The sequence below is a fragment of the Eleginops maclovinus genome, chromosome 19 (genome assembly GCF_036324505.1).
Source record: "Eleginops maclovinus isolate JMC-PN-2008 ecotype Puerto Natales chromosome 19, JC_Emac_rtc_rv5, whole genome shotgun sequence".
Taxonomy (NCBI): Eukaryota; Metazoa; Chordata; class Actinopteri; order Perciformes; family Eleginopidae; genus Eleginops; species Eleginops maclovinus.
This window is the reverse complement of record NC_086367.1, coordinates 10,712,472-10,723,480: the sequence shown is the minus strand read 5'-3', so window position 1 is coordinate 10,723,480 and position 11,009 is coordinate 10,712,472.

Here is an 11,009-nt window from a genome sequence, read left to right as displayed (position 1 = left end):
GCAGCAGGGGACAAGAGCTCCTGCTGGGAAAAGAGCACTAAATTGATGCATTCGTATTGAGCAAGAACAATCATGTGTCTGTGTGTCCACTCTGTTCCTCTAATGCCCTTTGATTTGATACAAGGACACAGCAGTCTGAGGTTGAATGGAGATTTCACACGCATTTGATTCCAGGAAAAAGGCAGCAGCTGGCCGGCTGTCACTGTGACCACGGTGTGCTTGTATCATCTCTACAGTGAACTGTCATCTACACATAAAGAGCAAAAACCTAATCTCTTGAATTATCTTTCAAAATTAAGAATTCACTTTGTTTCCATTTGATCAAAAAGGCAGACTTAGTTCATTCTTTATTTGTGTAACAAGGCTTAGGGCAGATAGCAAGGCAGAGTTGGAGTGAGGAAAATAACATGGAGTTACAGGGTTGAAGCAGAAGACCCTGACAGCACACCATGAGCTGCCACTCAGAGGGGCCACTGATATGTTATTGGCCATGAGGCGGACCCTTCATTGTCTTTGCTCTCTCTCTCTGTTCTAATAAATTATCGCCCTGACTCAGTCTTGCCAGTCTGCCACAACCAGATGGTAAACAGTAGGCTGTTCCCTCAGCCTTTAGATTTCAGAGGCTCTAATACCAGTTCTCAGCCAGAGACATTATGGACAACAGGGAATTAGCACCTACAGCGTGACTGCCCTATGTTCCTTTGCCATGGCTATTTGTGGGGGGCAGTTCATGAAGAAAAGCACTGCAGAGGCAAAGTACATGTGCAAATCAAGACTTGATTGACTTAAAAAGCAATCAAATTATATCTGAACAATGCATAACCGATGTTCCAACTTTTAATCCTCACTAGCAGCATACGTCTCTTGGGATGGCGGGTCATTGCAAAACTCTGGTCCTAACATAAATATATTTAGGTCTGCTAAAGGTGTGTTATATCGGGGTTTTAATTTAATATACTACTCTATGTGGCGGTACAAATAGTATAAATAAAATAAATAATTGAATCATAATGTTTCTTGGCCTAAATACAAAACTGTAATTTGCATCATCCTGCACAAACAGTATTCAAATCATTTTATTTTAAAAGTCAGGTTTATTAACTACATATGCAGTAACAAACAAAGATAACGCATATTGGTCAGCAATACTTCACTTCTTGATGTTGATCTAAAAATACACAACGTAGAATCTCTCAGGTGTCCCAGTAATCAAACTTTCCAAGAGAAATTGAATCCATGTCAGCAAAACGTTTTGCCACACTTAGTTGCCGTTTCCCCATGAGCCACCTGTACCCCCTCCTTAATCTGTCAGGACTGATGGAAATTCCTTTCCTGCAATGTTGCAGAAGAGATGAAGCACTAGAGTGCTCCATCTCCCACCTGACAGGCCCTATTTGTGGCCTTGCTCACCTCTGGCAGCTCAATAAATTGTACAAACGGATAACAAATGTATTTGTTTGATGGCCACGTTGGGCAGAGATGGGTAACACTTAGCTGCCCCTGGAGTACAAGTCGGCCATACAGTTACACCCAAAGGAGAGCAGCAAATTGCAGGTTTGGCTAGGTCAGAAAAGGGAACAGGAAATCAAGCACTTGGAGGCTTTAAGACAATAACAATGGCCAAGTATCATTTTATCAAATGTAATTCTCTTAATCCATCACTTTATTGACCTGGAGTTAAAACCAAGCCAAATGTTTTTGTTTTGTGATCAACCCTTTATTGATTTTAATTATTCAATACACATTTTAATTAGTTGATCTGACAGTGGCACATGGCAGCATACACATCAGAGAAAGTCCATATGAGTCTAACCTCACCTGAAGGGCTCTGTAAATGTTGACCTTCCATGCTCTCTGAGGCAACTTCATTTCTTTATAAATAAACTAATGGCCTCTGGGCCCACGACTGTCCTTTCTATTCGCTATATGCTCTGCCGCTCATGTTAATCAGTGCTCACCTTCTAACTGCTCACACGGGCTGCTGTGTCCTTCTTTAGCAGCACGCAGTATACAGTAAATGTGGCTTTGAATTAAAGCATACGTTTCAGATCAAATGAGCCACCAGTAGGACTGTTATTACCTTGAAAAGAGCCATTTTGTGACTCACCTGCCTTAAGTGCATAACATCAAATGCATGTTGTCATGACATGGTGAGTGTTACTGCAGCTCGTGACATTTCCCTCACCCACTATTCCTGCCAGATGCTGCTCTATGAAGAAGATGAATACAAAAAAAAAGGTGGCAAAATGAACCGATGATTTTGACATGCTTGAACAGACATGATGTGTTCGATGCACAGCTTCAAACAGATTGAAAAGCCCACCAGATATATAGGCTCAAGAAAGTAAACACAGTCAACAGCATGGACTCTCCGATTTGTATTCAAGTCTGTGCACTCAAAAACGTATTTTGCTTATTGGTACTTCACTTGCATGTTTGACCTTCACTATGCTAAATTATGCATTGCAGAGTTTGACATATAAAAAGCGGTTTCACAGCTTTTGAAGAGGAAATATTTCCTAAACTCACCTGAAATCTGAGTTTGAATCTTGAGTGTACCAACATCGTTTTATGATAAATTGGAACCCCTTACAAATGAAACAACCTCCCCATATCTGCCAGAGTGTAGATTGGGTTCAGGTTTGTATGCGGTAACTCAAAGCGTTACCTATAGATTCTTTAGTCTCATCATGGGTAGTGCAATATCAATATGGGTTTACCCACCCAAGACTAACAGTTCAACAGTCTCCTTATGTCCGAGGAAAGTTCACTTTCAGGCCCAGTGGCGAGAAATGTAAAACAAAATCCACTCTCAGTCCCAGGGCGATGGGAAATAATCCAACTACTATAGTAGGGGGGGGGATAATCATCAAGTTCAAAATTTCAACACACCCATTTGGGACTTGATTAACACTATCAATACAAGAACTTTGACACCAAAAGTAACTCTGTATCTTGAAAATAACCCCCCACCCCTTGAAAATGAAAAAAAGAACCCCAAAAGTGGCATTTTCTGCACATTCCGCCTGGTATGCATAAGCTGTTCTTACTGTTTGCCTATATACTGTTGAATAAATGCTTTCAAACCCATTTGATATTTAATAAACACTATTAATAGAAGAACTGTTACACCTCAAAGTGACCCTGTATCTTGAAAATAATCCCCCATCCCTCTTTAAAATTAAAAAAAGAACACAAAGCGTTTTTTTAGCTGTTCTGCCCTTTGTATGCATTCACTATTCTTACAGTCTGCCAATACTAAAAGACTAAACTCATTTGGAAATGTTTTATTTCAAATACAAAACAGTTAATTCATTTTTATTCAGTCACATTGACATGGAAAGAACTTGAACTTGTCAGTCTTAAGTAGCACCTCACATTTTTCTTAGCCTTTCAAGACTTTCTTGGAATTTTGCATATTCCAGTGTGGTTCGGTCACTCCTCTTGCCTAGGTACGCCATGAGAGCATCTCCAAACTCCTGTGCTGTTTTCATCCTCCTCTTCCCACTGGGCAGTGTCACCTGGATCGAGGCAGAAGCATGGTGCTTTCTCTGGCAAACTGAACCTCAAGCTTCATCCTCTGCAGCTTTGCGTTGTTGTTCAGACTTTCATCCACAAGGAACTTTTCAACTTCCCCACTGTCAGTGAAGGGGCCACCTCTAGATTTCAGTGTGTCCAGCATGTGTAGTCTCTTCCTCTCCTTTCTTTGAGCCATCTCCTGTTTCTCGTCTGCCCCACTCTCGAATTTCGCCTTCATGAGTTTACTCCAGTTGAGTTCAACCTCTCTTTTTGCTTGGGCTGCTGCCTTGAAACCTCTGAAGGACGGAATCTGTCCATCCCTAAGCTCCTGGCTCTTCTGTAAAATTATTGACCTACTGACTGCGTTCAGTGTGCCTAGCTTCTTCAGTCTGTAGTCCAACTTGCCACATTGTCTCTCCATCCCAATGTTGTGCACAGGGGTGCCATCAATGTTACTAGCCTGTTCACTGACAGGGTAGTCCATTGGGAAGGTCTCCTCATCAATCCCATAGTCCCTCCTCTGCCTGGCCAGGACAGTCTTCAGATGGGGCTGCATGAGATCTGTCAGCTTCTTCACTTCATCCAAGTGTTCGGCAGCCACGTCTGACACTGAGTTCAGGACCTCTTCCGTGTAGGTCTTCTTTACGCTACTGAAAAGCTTGTCAGACACTACAGGATACTCAGGTGTTGTGAACGTAGTGTAGTTGTCGCTGATTGGCTGGCCCAAGCCTGTATGCAGTCCCTTGTAGAAATCCCTGAGCTGAGTATGGGTAGCATCTTTCTCTATGGTTCTGGCATAGAAGGGCTCCACCAAGTGCACACCCAGGCAGGCAAACACCAAAAGGGCCACTTTGAGGTAGGGAAGCTCCATCACTTCTCTGACGAGGCAGGCCAGGCGGTTGTTTATGTGAGGGTTCTGGCTCAGGAACTCTGTCAGATGGCCAAAGTGGTATATTAGGACTGCTGCTGCCCTGGAGAGACATCCAAACCTGCTGTCTTTGTAGGAAAACAGCACACTGGATACCTGCCTTTGCTCAAGGAAGAGGAGGAATTCCCTGTAGCGGTTCCAGGGTTTGTGGGATTACTCAGGAGCCACCAACTTGAGGCACATGTCCAGTGCCTGTCCAACCACACTGGCATTCTTGCTGTCTACATCCAGATTCACCATGAAACTCTGTAGCACTTGCTCCATCTTCATATCGGCCTCCACCAACCGCATCACTTTATTCATGGCACTGCTGAAGCCCAGTGTAGTGTGGGTGCCACAAAAGATCTGACCTGCTGGTGTTTCCAAGTTGTACATCTCTGCCAACAGCTTTGAAAACCCTTTGTTGTGCTCTGTGCTGTCAGTCATATGTGCATCTACAAGTTTATAAACATCCTCCACACTGACTCCTCTGACCGACGCCAGTATTTCGAACCCCATATCCACTTGCATTGCTATGTCCTCAGTGGTCTCTCGATGAATTGGTAAGATAGGCAGAGGAAATGGGCTATCTTGACCCACATGCAGCCCTTGTACCATGAACTGGCCTACACCTTTCTTTGTGGTGCTGTCATTCATCATTTTACCTTTCTCCTTCTCCTCCTCAAGCTTTTCCACAACTAGACACAGACTTTGGGCCTCAATTTGCTGTAGAACTGTCCTTATGCTTCTAGTACTTGGCACTGTATCCTTGTCAAAGACCTCATCAGATTCCCCAGCACTTTTCCAACTTCGTCCAAACATAGTGTTGCCTACTTCAATCACAGTTGAGCTCGCCTCACTGATAGAAAGTCCCTTTCCTGAGAGATTGGCTATAGTTGTATAGAAGTCATCCCAGACTTTTCTCTCGGACAATCGTATGTGTTGAAACTCTTGTGGTAGTAGATCTTCATCGATGTCTAGTTCAGCAACATCTGTGAAGAGTTTTTTCCTTCCTTTGGGTTCTGCTCGCACCTCACTCTCTTTACCCTCCTTTTGAAGCTGTGTGTCAGTCTCAGACATCTGTCTCAGTTGATTTGGGGGTGTGCCCTCTTTCTCTTCATCGCTGCTGCAGCTGGATATTTGATTAGATTAGATTAGATTCAACTTTATTGTCATTGCACAGAGTACAAGTACTAGGACAACGAAATGCAGTTAATATCTCACCAGTTTCAATCAAGATATCTGTGATATGGTCCAGAGTTTGATATGAGAACTGCTGGTCTCTCTTCCTCTGGTACTCTTCGCTCCTCTCCCTCAACCTTTGGGTTCGCATCATGCTATCGTACCAGACAGGGTCCACACCTTTGGAACAGAACATCCTTCGCTCTGTCTTCTGATCTTCATAGTATTTGTGCTCCATCTCACTCATGCTTACACACCACTCTTTCTCCAGTGATTGCCGCCGTAAAGGGTCATGGGCAAATACATCAAAGAGCTCAGACTTTGTATGAAATAACTCTTTGTATTGTTTGACAGCCAGTGAGTCTTCTTTCCCTGTCTGTCCATACCTCTTTCTGCCCTCACTGAACTGTTTCCAGATCCTTTCTACCTTCCTCTGGATGGTGCTCAAGGAAACACAAAACACAGTGTCGTGGTAGTACTTGGCGTAGACCTGTTTTGCCACCTCCCGTGCTGCCATTGCAGTCACTTTCCCATTGCCCATCTCCAGGTGGTACTGTATCATGCTTATGACACTCTGCAATGTGGGGAGTTTTGTGGGTGGTTGGAAGTTCTAAGAGGGAGGAAAGTCAGTATCTGCATTATAAATGTTTCCAGTAGATCTAGTTTTGGACATGCATTTGGGCTCTGCCATGCTTGATGATGTATGTCATCAGACTGATGTGACTTCTCTGAAATAGATAAATATTCTAAATTAGATTTAGATTAAGTTACAAGCACTAGGTCTAGGAGAGTGTTAATTAACTTCGGTGCTGCCTACTAATTTAGCTTAATGTAACCGTTAACTAAGTGATTACTGTATAATAAAGTTAGCTGGCTAATTTGAGCAAAAACATGTCAAATCAACTGTTGCACTAAGCTAGCTAGCTAGCTAGTTTGAGCTATGTTCTTAACAGATAGAAAGCTAAAAGTATGACTAATATTGGAACCTGACACAAACCAAGCTAAATTATAGTACAATAAATCATATAATAATACAATTAGAATATAATAATTTTGTTTAAAAGGAAAAAACATACCTGGGACAACTTTGTTTAACTGCTTGTCTGATGGTGTGTTGAATATGACTGTCTGCTTGGGGATTTCAACGGTTTGCTTGCAGTCAACCAGCAGCCACAATGTATTATGAAAATGTACTTTATCACATTAGAACATTGCAACATCTGACAGGTGAACCAAAGTGTTCTCTTAAGATTTTATTGTATTTTTAATGATAAAAGGGGGGAAAAGGGGGCAAAAAACATGTCCGATTTAGTTTTTTGGGTGGGGTGGGGGGTTTATTTCATGATAGGTACCAACTTCCAATACAAAATATCTCCCAAATGACCCAATGCACCATCACTGAAGTGGGCGTAATCATTTTCCATTTTTTTTATTTTTAGGCCATTTATCCCCCCCCCCCCTAACTATAGGGAACTGGCGAGAAGGCACAAATAAAGTCCATAGGCCTACATCAAACTGCTAGCAATCTAGCATAACTGGGTGAGTATGCTATAGGCTAGTTGGGTTAAACAAAAAAAAATCATAGCCTTATAACACACTCCTTAAACATCTGAGGTCTGCAGCTAGAGTTACTAAATATCAACCTTTTGTAGGTGATTGCGTAATTAAAAGACTACATTTTTTCCATTGTCGGAGTAGCGGCACTTTACTTTATTTTCAAACATTCCGACATGGTGCGTTGGGCCTGCATAAGTGGAAGCATTCGGAGCGGTAATTGACACTGTCAGACACGCAGGGCCCCCCTCCTACCTCATGGACGCTTCTGATAGCCCTCCCGAATCAACCGCCACTGCTCCTCCAAGTCTCTCCATCGTCATCCCATCAGCTCCGGTCTACAGCTCCGCAGAATTGGGAGCAGCCTCGATGGCTTGCATAGCTTTAACTTTCTTTGAGCGACTCCCTTGCAGATCGGATGCAGGGCGATCGGACAACAATGAAATTGAGTGCCAACCAGTCAGTGCATCCATTACAACAAATAGGCTATAGCCTATTATATTATACAAAATAAACTGAATATGTTAAAAAGACACACAAACAAAAATGAAAGAAAGACGATGCCCCGGACGCGCCTGGGACTGTGGGAAAGGCGGTACTAAAATGGTGTCGGAATGATTACATGCCTCTAGGCATGTTGCAATAGGGGTATGTCGGAATAGAGGTTGCACCCCGCGAAAGCACTACTCACAATTATTATTTTTTTAAACATGATATCTCTGATACAACATAAACAGCCAGTCACACCTCTTGTAAAAGAAGTGGGTTTTAAAAATACGATTTAAATGTTACAATCTTAAAGTGACATAGCTCTCTGTTGTACTACTAACTGGAGTGTTTCTACACGTTAACTCTGGATTGCGGTTCCGCAGTGTTCGAACTGCATATTTAAACTTGAGAGGTGGCAATTTGCTGCCAAAAAAAACATGTTTGATTTCAGTTCACAAATTATGTAAGTAGGCCTATTAGTTTTGGTGAATATGTTCAAATGGACTGTTAGATAATAACATTTAGAATATAAATGTTTTCATATTTGGCTAACAAGCTTGATCTAGGAGCTGCTGTTAGCTGAGCAAGAAAGCTGGAAACAATCAGCTTGGCACACATTATTTTAGAACTTGTGGTATTTTGTAAGTGAGTGATCTCTAAAAGTGCTGGATTGAAAGATTATTTTTGCCTGGTTTGGACAGAGCCAGGCTAGATGTTTCCAGTCTGTGCTAAGCTAACTTGATGCTGCCTGTGCAACTGCTATTTCCAAATAAAAAAGTTTGACAAGATTAAAACGTATGACGTTTATAGATGTTTCTGTGTCTAAATTTAAATCAAATCACTTGAACTGATCAACATTGCAGTGTCAGGTGGACTGTGGATCATTATGTAGGCTACATTATGTAGTCATTTGCAGTTCAAATCAGTTTTCTTAACACTTACATAACAGTGCAGCCAGCTGCCAGCTTCTGATACGACTCTTGAGTCCTCTTAACTCACAGTGAGACAGATGCTGTCATCCCAGAGAGGCTGGGACCGTAATGGAGATATCACCAGGCAACGGGGTATCCTAACGGAGCAAAAACCAGAACAAGAGCAGAAATAAAATCACCTGACTTGAGCCTGGGGAGTATGAGTATCAGAATTCAAGTAGCCATGAGTGTGCTGTCTAGCTTACGGTATGTGGGTGTCTCTGTGTGTAAATGAAAGCATCGACTCCTTAACACACGTAGGAGGTTATAACATTTGCATCTATGAAAAGGTGGAGGCGCCTCTCACAGGCCCTTGAAACTAATGTGACACAGAAGAGGTTTACTGACTGCAAGGAGATGAGCATCCTGGAATACTCATTAGCCTGCTAATCCCATTCCATAACCATGATTCGAATGGGATTTGTGTAAGTATTCTGGAACAAAAAAAAACCGTCCTGCATCTTGGCGAAAGCATACATGCAAATCATGTAAGGAATTCATATTTTATTGCAATCTCTTATCCTGGCAAAGTCTTTTACATCTTTTAGTACAGTACCTTATGCAGCCCACATAATTATCCAACACATACAAACACCCATGAAGCCTGTCACAGTACAGCCTCAGCAGGTGGTGTGTGCAGTATGTGGGTGGTGTGGGATATTCAGCCAGGATGGCATCCACTTCAAGCCAAGTGAACTATAGATCATGAATCTCCGCCTCCTGTGGGTCAAGCCTGCTTCCTCAGGAAACAACAAAGAGGATAATAAAATAGTTAACCATTCACGGTGTTCTGATTCTGCGTAGATCTGACTCAAATTCATAATTTCTATTATGTGCTAATTTGTTTTAATCTTGAACCGATTAGAACAGCACATAAGAAAAGCTTCTGTAAAACTCTGTTTTCAGCCACTGCCAGACTGATTTTCAATTTGTGATCTTTTTCTCTATTTGCATTTGTTAGCAGAGCAGCCCATTACAGCGGCTACTCGTTGTGAAACTCAACTGTGGGGTGCACCGAACGTGGAGGACAAAGAAAAAGACGAGAGACTCTCTGCTGCTTCTCATGGCACTCACTATGCAACTCAGCACAGCTGCGTGCAGGAAGGCCCTTTATTAACCACGCCCACCACACAGGTGGCTTGTCAGTGTGAATCACAAATTAAGTATGCCCATCATTTATGGAAACAAAATAAACAATAATTGAGAGCACCATTCAACAGCATTAATTCAGGGGAAATTGAATAAACTCAAATTTAAATAAAATACCGAAGCAACACTCAAAACATACACCACATTCTATTCCATTTCTACTGAGTGTGGCAATAAAAAACAGAGCATTTCAGACAGAAAATATTATGTTTTTTGCATATTAGAGCATTAAAACATGTTCTAGTGTGAACCCAAAATACATGACCCTGAAAATGAGCATGATATATATTCTTTAATATTTATTTCGAAAATAAGGGAAATGGAGGAATCAAATCAACTCTTACAAGTCATACATGCACAGCACAGACAGAGACATTAAGATATTAATTAAAATAGGAGTAGTGGGCAATCACTATGCAGCGCAAAGGGAACAGTGTGGGTCAAGGGCCTGCTCTGGCCCCCCTCCAGGTACCAGTCCACTGTCAGTACCGGTTCCATTTTGGGACTTAAACTTACAACCCTATGGTTCAAAAAGTTATGTCCCCAACAGACTGAGCTACAGTCACATGCTCTGTGAATTTTAGTAACCAATGTAAAATTTCAAACCAAACATCTGCTCCGTTGCCCTCTCTGTAAAAAAATGTCATGAGGGTTTGGTTTAGTGTGTGTGATCAAGAAGCATTTCCGTTCATTGGCACTCCGTCAAGTGTCAGTAAGCAGCCAAGTGTTGCCTGGTGGCAAAGAGCCTGCTCAGGCCATCCCTCTCCAGCTGGTATGAGACCGAGCTGCCGGAGCTGTCTTGGTCTTATATAAGATTATCAGCCCGGTGATTCAGGACTGACTGGTTTCACTCTCTAAAGCTCACAGTTCATCTGTGTTGTGTATGAGGTGGCAGGACTCTCAGGCACAGGCTGTGTCTCCCAGACGTGGTTTGTCCAGACCCTCCACCCTGACAGATTGCTTTGGGCATTGAGTCAGATAAAAGCTGCTCATTAATAAAATGCATGCATGTGTGTAAACATTTAGAGATCAAGTGGATGGAGCTGAAATAAAGCTGAAACTGCTAATTACATTTTGTAAATGTTAATCTAATATCCTGGTTTCAGACACCTCAATATGCTGGCTGGAGTGCTCTGATATATAATTAAATGCAGTGACATCTTAAACTAAATTCAGAGAAATGCCAATAAAACAATAAAACTATTATTAACAAAAAGGGAATTTACATTTATTCAGCA